Source organism: Ranitomeya variabilis, chromosome 6 (genome assembly GCF_051348905.1).
Source record: "Ranitomeya variabilis isolate aRanVar5 chromosome 6, aRanVar5.hap1, whole genome shotgun sequence".
Classification (NCBI taxonomy): Eukaryota; Metazoa; Chordata; class Amphibia; order Anura; family Dendrobatidae; genus Ranitomeya; species Ranitomeya variabilis.
Genome location: NC_135237.1, coordinates 501,436,336 through 501,452,098, shown reverse-complemented (window position 1 = coordinate 501,452,098; position 15,763 = coordinate 501,436,336). Strand labels below are relative to the sequence as shown.

The window sequence follows — 15,763 nt, the reverse complement described above, 5'->3', positions numbered from 1 at the left end:
TAATATACAGATGGTTCTCTTTCAGACATCTTAAAACAGTTTTGACATGTTCTTCATGTTCCTGTAGAGAGTCAGAAAAGATTAGTATATCGTCCAGATAGATCACTACAAACTGGTCCAACAAATCTCTGAAAATGTCATTAGCAAGGTGATGAAATGTTGCAGGGGCGTTTCAAAGCCCGAAGGGCATCACAAGAGATTCAAAGTGTCCATACCGGCATCTGAATGCTGTCTTCCACTCATCCCCTGTACGAATATGCACCAAATTATAAGCCCCACGAAGATCCAGTTTAGAGAACACCTTAGCATGGCGGACTCTTTCCAGTAATTCGGGAATCAGAGGCAAAGGGTAATGGTTTCGTATGGTTACCTTATTGAGTTCTCGATAGTCAACACAGGGTCTCAGGGTCCCATCCTTCTTCTTTACAAAAAATATAGGTGCCCCTGCTGGTGAGGAAGAAGGACGTATGAAGCCTTTGGCCAGATTTTCATCAATATACTCTTTTAAGGCTTGACGCTCAGGTGCCGCCAAAGGGTATACGTTACCAAAAGGAATGGCTGCCCCGGGAAGCAGCTCAATGGGACAGTCATAATGCCTGTGTGGAGGAAGCTGATCTGCATTCTTCTTTTCACAGATGTCAGAGAACTCTTTATAAGCTGGAGGTAAAGAAAATACCTGTACATGTGGTTCCGTAGCCGTGGACTCAGGGATAGCTTCTGTTAACGCTGAGTTGCTCCTTGTTGGGAAGATAATCTCCTTGGTCTCCCAGTTGATAATTGGGTTCTGAGAATGCAACCAAGGAATGCCTAAAATCACAGGAAAATGAGAAGAAATTAGCAAGAAAGAAAGTTGCTCCTGATGCTTAGGCTCCAACAAAATTTCAAGGGGTACGGTCTCCTGATCCACAGGCCCAGAGATTAAAGGTGACCCATCCACTGTTTCCATGGTAATTGGAGAGGCTCTTTGCTGAATTTCAATACCATGTTCCTTGGCAAATGCGATATCCATGAAATTGGCACCTGCACCAGAGTCAATCATAGCTGAACTGGAAATCCACTGTCCTGAACACAGGATCTTAATAGGGAGAGAACAGTGAGAGTTCTTTTCCTTCAGCTCCTTGGGGGGGTGAAGTCATAGAAAGTGAATGGAATACAGTGTTTAAAGGCAGGCTACATTCAGAGATGTCAGGTTCATCATCACAGTTGTCATACTCCCCTATTGCTGCTAGCACCTTGTTAGGCCGTCTAGGACACTTAGGACAATTAATCAAGAAGTGGTCAGACTGGCCGCAGTAGAAACATAGACTTTCACGAAGGCGATGTGCAGCGCCCCAGAGTCCTGGTCGTTGCAGTACTGTGGCTCCGCCGCTAAGGGGGGCTATGGTACGTCTGATGGCACTGAAGGAGTTCATCTGACCAGGTATCACATACACCAATACATTTCACAGTCGGGCCTTCAGGGGGAGCTAAGGGTGCTATTTATTAGGCCACTCCTCACCACAGTGGGTAAACTGGGGGTCAGGCAGGAAGTGAGTCAGAAAGCTGACTGGGTTGGAACCAGGCAACACCTTGTGGCAGAGGGTGTTGTGGGGGGAAGATTCGGTAAGGTCCCTGTCAGGTTTGGGACCCTGACAGAGGCCTGGCAACAAGGAAGAACGTCACGGGACCGTGCCTGCTCAGTATAGCGGCGGTGCCCTAAGAAAGGATCAGAAGCGAGATATATTGTGCTGAGTGAGAAACGAGATCAAAGCAAGAGGAGAAATACCAGTAGGAGTCGTGCTGTAAGACCGAGGCAACATCCTACTGAGGCGCACAACCGGCGGCCGGAATGCCGAGGAAGTATTTATATATCTAGCTCCAAGCAATACTTCAAACCACGGCAGGACAGTCAGTCTCAGGCGGGCTGTCTAACATACATCACCTATGAAGACATGGGGGGCGCACTAGGAGAGGGGCGACTCTAGGGTCCCGGAAGAGCTCCGAGCCTACTCGTCATACGGGTGCCGTCCTAACCAGAACATCAGGGAGGGACGGAGGAGAAGAACATCATCCGAACGAGTTGTGAGGGAACATCAGAAACAGACACAACAGTTGTGGGGTACTATCCCGTAAGCACAGCAGGGGAGGACCACAACACATAGCGCTAGCGGGAAGGCACAGATTTCCACCTGCAAAGAGAACTCTGGATGTGCCATTGGACCGGCCGGACTTGCGCGGCCCGGTGAACCGTATTCCGGACTGAGGACCCAGAGATCTTCAGTAAAGAGGTAAAGAGACTGCAACCTGGTGTCCTCGTTATTTACTGCGACCGGCACTACACCGCACCACGACCACCATCCATATCTATCATTCACTGTACGCCCCTCAGCAGGGTCACGGACCGGGTCTAGCCACCGTGACAACCCCAGAGCAGAGACTCAGAGGCCCGGTACCGGGTACCCCTCGGCCCTGCGGCAGTGGGGTCGCTACAGATGCTCCCGGCGCTCATTGATCTCGCGCCTCTGGACGGAATCAATTTGCATGGGCACCTCCTCCACCTCCCGAGAGGTTTTACCTGCAGGCTCTTTGGAAGGAAGGGAAAAGTTAGAAACACGGTTATATGCAGCAAATTTCTCCTGCCTATGCTCAGTAAGGTGAATGTCTATGCGCACACAATGCTGTATAAATGTCTCTAGCTCTTGTGGTGACTCAGAGCGGGCTAGTTCATCTTTTACAATACTAGACAGACCCCTTTTAAAAATAGGCAATTGTGCATAAATGTCCCAATTGTTATCTACCGCCAATCTCCTGAATTCAGTGGCATACTCAATAACAGAACGTTTAGCCTGGCGTAAAGACAACAAAGCAGATTCAGCGGTTGCACGGCGATTAGGGTCATCAAACATTAATGCCATAGCGGCCAAGAAATCATCCAAGTCATTTAACCGTGGGTCACGAGACTCAATCATCGGATTCGCCCAGGTGAGCGCTCGTGAGGTCAGTAGCATTATTACACACAATACTTTGGATCTATCAGTAGGAAAACGGTCAGCATGCACATCTAAATATAGCATACATTGATTCACAAAGCCACGAAATTTGTCGCGATCACCATTAAATCTGAATGGGGGCAACTTAGGTGGGCCAGCTGGTGGCGGTTGCCCAGAGGGTAAAGTCACTTGTGCAGCTATTTGCGTGCTTATGTCCTGAAAAGCCCATCCATACTGGGACTCTATGCCAGCAAGTTTGTTTTCCTGGGCTGCCATGCGGTTGCTCAAGTCCTGCAAAGTTTGTCCAAACACTTGCTGATTGTGTTCAAAGCTTCCAAACTTCTTTTGCAGACCTTCCACATCTTTCTGCAGTGATCTAATTATGGAAAACACCTGCTCTAATTTGCTTTCTGCAGTCATTGTTCCAGCAGTCTCCTTTTTTTTTTAGGCTAGAGTATCCTGTAATAATTATAGGGGATAACTCAGGAGACTCTTTGCGTGTAACAAGACAACTACAGGACACAGTTTTATAAGTGGTAAAGTCTATATTATCACACGGTGATTCAAACAGGTGCAGAGAGAAACTCAAGTCCACAACACTTGGTGCAAATAATAAACGCAGCTTAGCAGTCTATAGGAAACTTCAGAGGAAAATGCAATGAAGCAGAAAGTCTATGAAGCACAGTTATTCTTTAGGATACTTGACACGAATAAATCCTTGTCTTAGTCCAGGCACAGATAGATATGCTTATTAGGCAGTTCAAATCATATCTTAGCTCAACCAGGGAGGCCTGGTTAATAGTCTCAGGTTATTGCAAAGCAGCAACAGCTTACATGACCAGCAAATGCAGATGGAATTAAACACGAACAGCAGATGAAGGAGGATTACTGGAACTGGTGTATGCAGCAGGAACTCAGAGCAGAGTAGCAGGATCACCACACAGGTTCACAGGAGCAGGTGTATAGCCAGGGAGTAATCAGAGGTCAGGAGCTGGATGCAAGGCAGAATACTCTAGCACAGACTGAAGGCTGGGGTGGAGTTTTATAGCAGGAGACACAGTGCACATGAGACCAAAGACGCCATCTTGAAAAAGGGCAGTAAAGCACAAAAGGTAAAAAATGTTCAGAGTCCTGACACAAGCTATGATTCATGCTGCCCATGGTTCAGGCACAGGGAAGGAGCCCCTGGTCATGGGAGACCCAACAACAGAGTCATGACACAGGGATTTCCTGTTTATTAGGCAATCCCTGTATGTGTTGCTCCTGTCAAATAGCTGCGAGACATGCAGCCATGGGGACTCGAACATATTATTCGAGCACACTTGAAGACACTCAGGTAGCATCTGAGCATGCTGACATAACACCCCATCCAAGCATGTTTGCTCATCACTAACAGGGACCACTATTGAGACCAGAAATTCCACAGTGTTCGCTGCTTTATTTTCAAAGCAAAACATTTGAGGACAATATTATTTGCACTCTAGATTGTTTCTTACCTAAAATGCAATTTAAAAAAAAAAAATAGCAACTACAGTGGAGAAAAAAGTATTTAGTCAGACACCAATTGTGCAAGTTCTCCCACTTAAAAAGATGAGAGAGGCCTGTAATTGACATCATAGGTAGACCACAACTATGAGAGTCAAAATGTGAAAACAAATCCAGAAAATCACCTTGTCTGATTTAGCAAGATTTATTTTGCAAATTATGGTGGAAAATAAGTATTTGGTCACCTAAAAACATGCAAGATTTCTGGCTCTCACAGACCTGTAACTTCTTCTTTAAGAGGCTCCTCTGTCCTCCACTCATTACCTGTAGTAATGGCACCTGTTTGAACTTATCAGTATAAAAGACACCTGTCCACAACCTCAAACAGTCACACTCCGAACTCCACTATGGTGAAGACCAAAGAGCTGTCAAAGGACGCCAGAAATAATATTGTAGCCCTGCACGAGGCTGGGAAGGCTGAATCTGCAATAGGCAAGCTGCTTGGTGTGATGAAATCAACTGTGGGAGCAATAATAAGAAAATGGAAGACATACAACACCACTGATAATCTCCCTCGATCTGGGACTCCACACACGATCTCACACCGTGGGGTCAAAATGATCACAAGAATGGTGAGCAAAAATCCCAGAACCACATGTGGTGACCTAGTGAATGACCTGCATAGAGCTGGGACCACCGTAACAAAGGCTATCGTCAGTAACACACTACACTGCCAGGGACCCATGTCCTGCAGTGCCAGATGTGTCCCCCTGCTTAAGCCAGTACATGTCCAGGCCCATCTGAAGTTTACTAGAGAGCATTTGGATTATTCAGAAGAGTATTGGGAGAATTTCATATGGTCTGATGAAACCAAAGTAGAACTGTTTGGTAGAAACAAAACTCGTTGTGTTTGGAGGAGACAGACTGCTGAGTTGCAACCAAAGAACACCATACCTACTGTGAAGCATGGGGGTGGCAACATCATTGTTTTGGGGCTGTTTCTCTGCAAAGGGACCAGGATGACTGATCCGTGTACATGAAAGAATGAATGGGGCCATGCATCCTGAGAATTTGAGTGCAAACATCCTTCCATCAGCAAGGGCATTGAAGATGAAAAGTGGATGGGTCTTTCAGCATGATGATCCCAAGCACACTGCCAGGGCAATGAAGGACTGGCTTCGTAAGAAGCATATGAAGTTCCTGGAGTGGCCTAGCCAGTCTCCAGGTCTCAACCCCACAGAAAACCTTTGGAGGGAGTTGAAAGTCCGTGTTGCCAGTGACAGGCCTAAAACATCACTGCTCTAGAGGAGATCTGCATGGAGGAATGAGCCAACATACCACCAACAATGTGTGCCAACCTTGTGAAGACTTACAGAAAACGTTTGACCTCTGTCATTGCCAACAAAGGATACATAACAAAAATATTGAGATGAACGTTTGTTAATGACTAAATACTAATTTTCCACCGTAATTTCTAAAATTAATCTTGATAAATCAGACAAGGTGAATTTCTGGATTTCTTTTCTCATTTTAACTCTCATAGTTGTGGTCTACCTGATGTCAATTACAGGCCTCTCTCATCTTTTTAAGTGGGAGAATTTGCAATGGTTGGCTGACTAAATACTTTTTTTCTCCACTGTATATATCAACTGCGTATCATTAGAATATTTTGATAGCATGTTAAAATACATTCAATAGTAAGCTGACCCATCACAACACACGCAGTCATTTCCAAAAACAGACGGAGAAGAAACAAGCATCACTGTAGCGAGCAGCACTTTTGTTTATAGGCTTCATTTCGCTGTCTATAAGCATAGCGCTGGTTTATTTTGTGATGTAGTTTTTTAATCCGTCCATAGAACATTTTTACAGGATTCCAGTATGTAATTTAAACCAAACTTTAGTCGCTCTTTTTAATGCCTTTCTAAAGTGGTGTCATCCTTGGCCTTTGCCCGTAGAGCCCTGAAGTTCTTTGAATGTTGCCCGTTGTTTCTCTGCCATATTTCAAACCAACTTTTGTAGAGTATTCAATTCATTTTTATTCTTGAAGTTTTTCGAAGGTTCTTCACTGTTTTCTGAGTAGCACAACTTTGAACAACATCTTGAACAGTTGAAGCCTTTGGAGAGAGTGTTGTACATTTTAGACTGATGTGATAATAAGAGTTATGGTATCTCTTATAGTTGCCACTGAGAACAAGCAACAGGGAATGAAGCTGGTCAAGAACTGTGGAAGCTGTAACTGTGACCAGACACATCCGTCAGTGCCCTGCTAGAAAACACTGCTTGACCACTAGTTTTACAGTGTTATCTATATGGATTGGTCGGCCACGTGCATATCCACAGGATATTCCTAGAATATATGATAGGTGAATGTCCTTCCTCAGGCACCCTCATCCATTACCCGTTTGTCACATTCTGCCAGCTTTGGTATTGTGATCTTCTGAGTTAGGCCGGGGTCACACTAGACCGTAAGGCTACTTTCACACTAGCGTTAACTGCAAACCATCTCAAAACGTCTTTTTTCAGAAAAAACGCATCCTGCAAAAGTGTTTGCAGGATGCGTTTTTTCCCCATAGACTTGTATTGGCGACGTATTGCGACGGATTGGCATACGTCGTGTACGCCGTACGACGGATGCGTCGAAATTTGGCGACACGTCGTCGGCAAAAAACGTTGATTGTAACGTTTTTTGTCTCCGCCTAAAACACGTGTCGCGACGCATCCTGCGGCATGCGTCGTTGGCTACAATGGAAGCCTATGAGCGACGGATGCGTCGGGACACGTCGTACGACGCAATGCAGCGCTGCAATGCGTTTTTTTACACTGAGCATGCTCAGAAGCTGGATTTTGTTGCCAATTGGCCAGACACCCCCAAATCTATATAAACCTGGCCTGGGCTATGATATCCTATGCTATAGGATCCTATCCTATCCTAGGATCCTACCCTATCCTATCATATCCTATCCTATCCTATCACTATGATATCCAGGCGATTCGTCTCAAATATTACGTCATACCAAACTTGCAATCCTCACAAGAACACCTTCCATCGCTGCCACAAAACTAAAACCCACAAAGATGGGCTGTAAAAACAGTAACTATATAGTTTTCCATATTTTCCAGTAGCCAATCAAATTTGGGAGCCTCCCATTTTAAAAACGGATCCGTCGGAAAAACGGATGCAACGGATGGTAAAAACGGATGCAACGTATGCAACGCATCCAGTATTTTCGACGGAAACGTTTAGCGGATTTGCGACGGATCCGTCGAAATGCTGTATGCGTTGCACACGTTTTTCACTTTTTTGACGCATCCGTTTTTTCGGCAAAAAAGACGTTTTGAGACGGTTTGCAGTTAACGCTAGTGTGAAAGTAGCCTAATACGGACGAGTGCTATGCGAGAAAAAATCGCATAGCACTCGGCCCAATGTTAATCTATGGTCCAGCTCCCATCATCCGATATTTTCTCCACCGTATTTCAGATCCGAGGGAACTCGCAGCATGCTGCGATTGTCAGCGTATCTCGGCCGAGACTCGCCAATGAAAGTCTATGGGGGTGAGAATAAATCGGATTACACACGGACCATGCGTGTGCATTGCGAGAAATACGCAGCGGTGTTCTAAAGAAAAGCCGGTAATTCAATTGCCGGCTTCTCATTTCTCCTTCACAAACCCGACAGGATATGAGACATGGTTACATACAGTAAACCATCTCATATCCCCCTTTTTTTTGCATATTCCACACTACTAATGTTAGTAGTGTGTATGTGCAAAATTTGGCCGCTGTAGCTGCTAAAATAAAGGGTTAAATGGCGGTAAAAATTGGCGTGGGCTCCCGCGCAATTTTCTCTGCCAGAGTAGTAAAGCCAGTGACTGAGGGTAGATATTAATAGCCAGGAGAGGGTCCATGGTTATTGGCCCCCCCGTGGCTAAAAACATCTGCCCCCAGCCACCCCAGAAAAGGCACATCTGGAAGATGCGCCTATTCTGGCACTTGGCCACTCTCTTCCCACTCCCGTGTAGCGGTGGGATATGGGGTAATGAAGGGTTAATGCCACCTTGCTAATGTAAGGTGACATTAAGCCAGATTAATAATGGAGAGGTGTCAATTATGACACCTATCCATTATTAATCCAATTGTAAGAAAGGGTTAAAAAACACACACACACATTATTAAAAATTATTTTAATGAAATAAACACACAGGTTGTTTTAGTATTTTATTGTTCTCTCAATCCATCAGAACACCCTCGCTTGGCAAAATAATTAACCCACAAGATACATACCTTCCGATGATCTGTCACGTCCAACGAGGTAATCCATCTGAAGGGGTTAATTATTTTACAGCCATGAGCTGCGCTAAAGCACTCACTCCTGGTTGTAATCCCCGGGTAATGAAAGGAAATCAGAGTGATCTGTACTTACATTGACTTGCGGTGAGGCGCCCCCTGGTGGATGAACTCATATGAACTCGAGCGTGGGAACTTTTCCAAGGCTCCAGTTCATGAGAACATCCACCAGAGGGCGCCTCACCGCAAGTCAATGTAAGTACAGATCACTCTGATTTCCTTTCGGCCGGTTTCACACGTCAGTGGCTCCGGTACGTGAGGTGACAGTTTCCTCACGTACCGGAGACACTGACACACGTAGACCCATAAAAATCAATGCATCTGTTCAGATGTCATTGATTTTTTGCGGACCGTGTCTCCGTGTGCCAAACACGGAGACATGTCAGTGTTCGTGGGAGCGCACGTATTACACGGACCCAATAGAGTCAATGGGTCCGTGTAAAACACGGACCTCACACGGACATTCTCCGTCTGGGGTCCGTGTGCGTGCAGGAGACAGCGCTACAGTAAGCGCTGTCCCCCCCACATGGTGCTGAAGCCGCGATTCATATCCTCTCTGCAGTAGCGTTTGCTGCAGAGAAAATATGAATAATAGTGTTTAAAATAAAGATCTATGTGTCCGCCGCCCTCCCACCCCCTGTGCGCCCCCCCGCTGGTCAGAAAATACTTACCCGGGTCCCCCGTCGGCTGTCGCTCCTTCCTGGTCTGGCCGCAGCTTACAGTATGCGGTCACGTGGGGCCGATCATTTACAATCATGAATAGTCGGCTCCGCCCCTATGGGAGGTGGAGCCACATATTCATGACTGTAAATGATCGGGCCCACGTGACCGCATACACTAGAAGCCGCGGCCAGACCAGGAAGGAGCGACAGCCGACGGGGGACCCGGGTAAGTATTTTCTGACCAGCGGGGGGGGCGCACCGGGGGTGGGAGGGCGGCGGACACATAGATCTTTATTTTAAACACTATTATTCATATTTTCTCTGCAGCAAACGCTGCTGCAGGGAACATATGAATCGCGGCTTCAGCATGATGCAGAGTGGGTACCACACGTTCCGTGTGGTACCCACTCGCCATACGGGCGGCACACGTGTGCCGCTCGTATGGCCTCCGTGAGTTCCCAGGCACACGGACACGGATAACTCCGGTACCGATTTATTCTGGTACCGGAAGTATCTGGATGTGTGGGACAGCCCTTCATTACCCGGGGATTACAGCCACGAGCGAGTGCTTTAGCGCAGCTCATGGCTGTAAAATAATTAACCCCTTCAGATGGATTACCTCGTTGGACGTGACAGATCATCGGAAGGTATGTATCTTGTGGGTTAATTATTTTGCCAAGCGAGGGTGTTCTGATGGATTGAGAGAACAATAAAATACTAAAACAACCTGTGTGTTTATTTCATTAAAATAATTTTTAATAATGTGTGTGTGTGTTTTTTAACCCTTTCTTACAATTGGATTAATAATGGATAGGTGTCATAATTGACACCTCTCCATTATTAATCTGGCTTAATGTCACCTTACATTAGCAAGGTGACATTAACCCTTCATTACCCCATATCCCACCGCTACACGGGAGTGGGAAGAGAGTGGCCAAGTGCCAGAATAGGAGCATCTTCCAGATGTGCCTTTTCTGGGGTGGCTGGGGGCAGATGTTTTTAGCCACGGGGGGGGGGGGGGGGGCAATAACCATGGACCCTCTCCTGGCTATTAATATCTACCCTCAGTCACTGGCTTTACTACTCTGGCGGAGAAAATTGCGCGGGAGCCCACGCCAATTTTTTCCGCCATTTAACCTTTTATTTGAGCAGCTACAGCGGCCAAATTTTGCACATACACGCTACTAACATTAGTAGTGTGGAATATGCAAAAAAAAAAGGGGATATGAGATGGTTTACTGTATGTAAACCATGTCTCATATCCTGTCGGGTTTGGGAAGGAGAAATGAGAAGCCGGCAATTGAATTACCGGCTTTTAACATATATCGCGCTGAATGAAATATAAATACAGAATATATATATATGTGTCTCAATCACATATCTATATATATATATATACTGTATATATTTTTTAATGAACATTTGAGCACATAAAGCCATTAGATGTCGGTTTTACAAGTTTGCGAGAAAATCTCGGCATACGGATGGCATACGGATGACACACGGATCATTTGATGCGAGGAAATCGCATCCTCGCACTGCACACGGATCACTGTTTTTGAAACATTTGTGCGATTCTCGTCCGTGAAAAACGGACCGTTGTTTTATACGTTATGTGTGTCCCCGGCCTTACAGAAAGAGCAGAGCTAGCAGCACTGCGGATATATAAATGCTGGGTGAGACTATTTCTTTAGCACCTGTGAAGACCTCATCTTTTTCGCAGCTACAGTTGTATCCAACCTGGAGAATCCATTAGAAGACCTAATAGGTCCCATTTCTCTCCTGGCTGCAGCCGTTTTATCAGTTCTGGGCTAATTGTCACAGACACAACATCAAATCTGTTCTTCTAATACTTCATTTAACAATTATTCATTTTCATTAGTTCCATTGCAATAAGCCTGAAATATTCCTCGCTGGGACATTTTATATATAGCAAGAATTATTACATAACAGTTTTAAAACAGAATGTCAGTGACGGAGAACAGGCAGCTGAGACCGAGCAAACAAACACCAAATACATATGTGACCAGTAAAAAAAAAGCGAAGAAATGGCTCTGGAGCTGGCACTGAGGAGAACGCAGGCAATAACAAGAGGCCAGATGCTCAATACCCAGAATAAGACACCATTACTGACACGCGAGTCAATAGTGGAGTTTGCATGACAAGCGGTTTCTTTCTGATAACAGGTTTAGGCTCAGTTCACACTGTATTCAGGGGGATCAATGGAAATCGTCTAGTGATTGTATATACTGTAGATCACCCCATACCCTGCAATATACGTTAAGTGCACTGTACCTGTTATTCAGATGGCTTTTAAGAATAAGCTGCCATGTCTACGTACATAAGAAATAACACTATTTCTGGCCATTTTAATGCTCTCCACCTAATTGCCAGTTGTCTCTGTGCTAGTGGGAGAAAATTAGCAGCTATGATGCTTCCTAAACACAGGACACACAAATATGAGAGATTCCTGATCTCCTGTGTCTATGTAGCACTTGTTATGTTCCAAAGCAGGAGCAACATGGAGGGCATTATACACCACTACTGAGCAGCATAGCTGTGAATCCAGCTCTCTGGTGAGATAAATCCATTATTAGATATCAGAAACATGGGGCTTTGTATCTTCCTCTGTTTTTCACACACTGCTCTTTCCTCCTCCTGTCCTCTCCATTGACTTCAATAGGCAGCAGGAATCTGATCCCACAGTGACCCGAGAGCCTGTCTTGATTAGATCAAGGCAGATTTTAGCTAATTTTCAGATTAGGTGGTCATCTCAAAAGGCAGATGGGGAAGATGTGTATATATATATATATATATATATATATATATATATATATATATATATATATATATATACACACACACATATATATATATATATATATACATATATATATATATATATATATATATATATATATATATATATATATATATATATATATATATATATATATATATATATATATAGGTGCATCTCACAAAATTAGAATATCATCAAAAAGTTAATTTATTTCAGTTGTTCAATACAAAAAGTGAAACTTATATATGATATAGAGTCGTTACACACAGAGTGATCTATTTCAAGTGTTTATTTCTGTTAATGTTGATGATTATGGCTTACAGGTAATGAAAACCAAAAGTCATTATCTCAGTAATTTTGAATATTTTATAACACCAGCTTGAAAAAATTATTTTAAAATCCGAAATGTTGGCCTACTGAAATGTATGTTCAGTAAATGCACTCAATACTTGGTCGGGGCTCCTTTGGCATCAATTACTGCACCACTGCGGCGTGGCATGGAGGAGATCAGCCTGTGGCACTGCTGAGGTGTTATGGAAGCCCAGGTTGCTTTGATAGCAGCCTTCAGCTCATCTGCATTGTTGGCTCTGGTGTCTCTCATCTTCCTCTTGACAATACCCTATAGATTCTCTATGAGGTTAAGGTCAGGCGAGTTTGCTGCCAATCAAGCACAGTGATACTGTTGTTTGTAAACCAGGAATTGGTACTTTTTGTCAGAGTGGACAGGGGCCAAGTTCTGCTGGAGAATGAAACTTCCATCTCCAAAAAACTTGCATGACGTGCTCTAAAATTTCCTGGTAGACGGCTGTGCTGACTTTGGTCCTGATAAAACACAGTTGACCTACATCAGCAGGTGACATGGCTCCCCAAACCATCACTGATTGTGGAAACTTCACAGTAGACCTCAAGCATCTTGGATTATGACCTTTCCACTCTTCCTCCAGACTCTGGGACCTTGACTTCCAAATGAAATGCTAAATGTACTTTCATCTGAAAACAACAACTTGGACCACTGAGCAACAGTCCACTTCTTTTTCTCCTTGGCCCAAGTAAGATGCTTCTGGCTATTGGTCATGAGTGGTTTGACACAAGGAATGCGACACTTGTAGCCCATGTCCTGTATACGTCTGTGTGTGGTGGCTCTTGAAGGAATGACTCCAGCAGCAGTCCACTCCTTGTGAATCTCCCCCAAATTTTTGAATGGCCTTTTCTTAACAATCCTTTCTAGGCTGCGGTTAACCCGGTTTCTTGTGCACCTTTTTCTACCACTTTGTTTCCTTCCACTCAACCTTCCATTAATATGCTTGGATAAAGCACTCTGAACATCCAGCTTCTTTAGCAATGACCTTTTGTGGCTTACCCTCCTTGTGGAGTGTGTCAGTGACTGGACATCTGTCAAGTCAGCAGTCTTCCCCATGATTGTGGAGCCTACTGAAACAGACTAAGGGACCTTTTTAAACACTTAGAAAGCCTTTTCACATTTTTTTTTATTAATTATTCTAATTTACTGAGACAATGGCGTTTGGGTTTTCATTGGCTGTAAGCCATAATCATCAACATTAACAGAAATAAACACTTGAAATAGATCACTCTGTCTGTAATGAGAGTTTATTAGTATGTATGTCTGCTGCGTACCACAGACTCGGTGAGAATATCTTCGCCTGTCGTATACATCTGGTATTAATGTATCAGAAATACTGTATATACATGTTGGCATGCAGTGACAGCAAACCTCTATTGTAAGACTTCTATCTATCTATCTATCTATCTATCTATCTATCTATCTATAATAAAAAGAGAGAGGTCACCTTGCCATGGTTGATGGGCTTACATGAATTGGCCAATTTGTGCACTAAGAAGCTTCATTTTTCATCTATTACTGTAAGTAAAAATAAAAAAATAAAAAATTTGGGGGACAATTTTGAGAAGTTTAATCCAAATTGAATGTTTTTCTGTGTTTTCGCATGGCCTAGATTCATGCACATGTGATGCTGTGTTCTATTTTGTCTATCTATCTATCTATCTATCTATCTATCTATCTATCTATCTATCTATCTATCCAATATATGGTGAAACCTGACAGTGACACGTCTTTGAGACCAATCAAAATTCCACTAATCGGGTTTTCTAGGTTTTAGTCTTTCAAACAAAACACCAATACTCAAACTTACATCGGAATTGAACATCTATCATGCAAAGTCTGGTCTAAATAGAAGAGGATGGTTTTTTGAAGTTTCTCAGTATACACAGTAATTCATTTTCTCACTATTTCTCACCTCCAGCAATTTCATTATTTTCAGTAATTAATTTCTGCATGTGTTGAGAAGGAAGATACCTTACCTATAATTAACCCAGTCTTTATAGTGTTCTTAATTTATAAGGAATCAATATAGAAGCTGAACAGCGGCACTTCAGAGGCCGGCAGGCTCGTAATATTCAACAAAACAGGTTGGCGAATATTGTGTAAGTGGATCGTAGGGTGAAGAATGATATCATTATATGCAATAAATGCCATTGTCAGATTGTTTAGATTTTGTTTTATGTGACATCTCATAACATTACCTCCTATTTATATTTATTTTAAATATTTGGTGTTAGTTTCTGTGAATATTATTAGCATCTGTATTTCTCAACATATTACATAACAACCTGGGGGGAAATGTCATATGTGACATCAGGGACCCGGTGCAGTGTATTAGTGCACTGCTGACCCTGATCTATCTATCTATCTATCTATCTATCTATCTATCTATCTATCTATCTATCTAATATCTATCTATCTATATAATATCTATCTATCTGTCTACAGTATCTATTATCTATCTATTGTATATCTATCTATCATCTATCTATTATCTCTCTATTATATATCTATCAATCTATCTATCTATCTATCTATCTATCTATCTATCTATCTATCTAATATCTATCTATCTATCTATCTATCTATCTATCTATCTATCTATGTATCTATTATCTATCTATCCATCTATTATCTATATATATATATCTATTGTCTATCTATCTATAGATCTATCTATCTATCTATCTATCTATCTATCTATCTATCTATCTATCTATATATCTATCTATCTATATGTTATCTATCTGTTGTCTAACTATTATCTGTATATCTATTATCTATATATCCCATATCTATCAATCTATCTATCCATTATCTATCTAATATCTTTCAATCTATCTGTCTATCTAGCTATCTATCTATTATATATATATATATATATCTATTGTCTATCTATCTGTCTATCTATCTATCTATCTGTCCCATATCTATCTATCTATCTATCTATCTATCTATCTATCTATCTATCTATCTATCTATCTATCTATCATGTATTATCTGTATATCTATTATCTATCTAATATCTTTCAATCTGTCTCTCTAGCTATTTATAGATCTATATATTATCTTTCTATCCATCTATCTATTATCTCTCTCTATATATATCTATTGTCTATCTATCTATCTATCTATC

The 15,763-nt window shown here is 42.8% G+C and overlaps 1 protein-coding gene across 1 annotated transcript in view; it reads right to left on the bottom strand.

The window, feature by feature from the left end:
• NECAB1 (N-terminal EF-hand calcium binding protein 1) overlaps positions 1-15,763 on the bottom strand; it is a 209,188-nt gene that overhangs the window by 192,812 nt on the left and 613 nt on the right. The window lies entirely within an intron of this gene.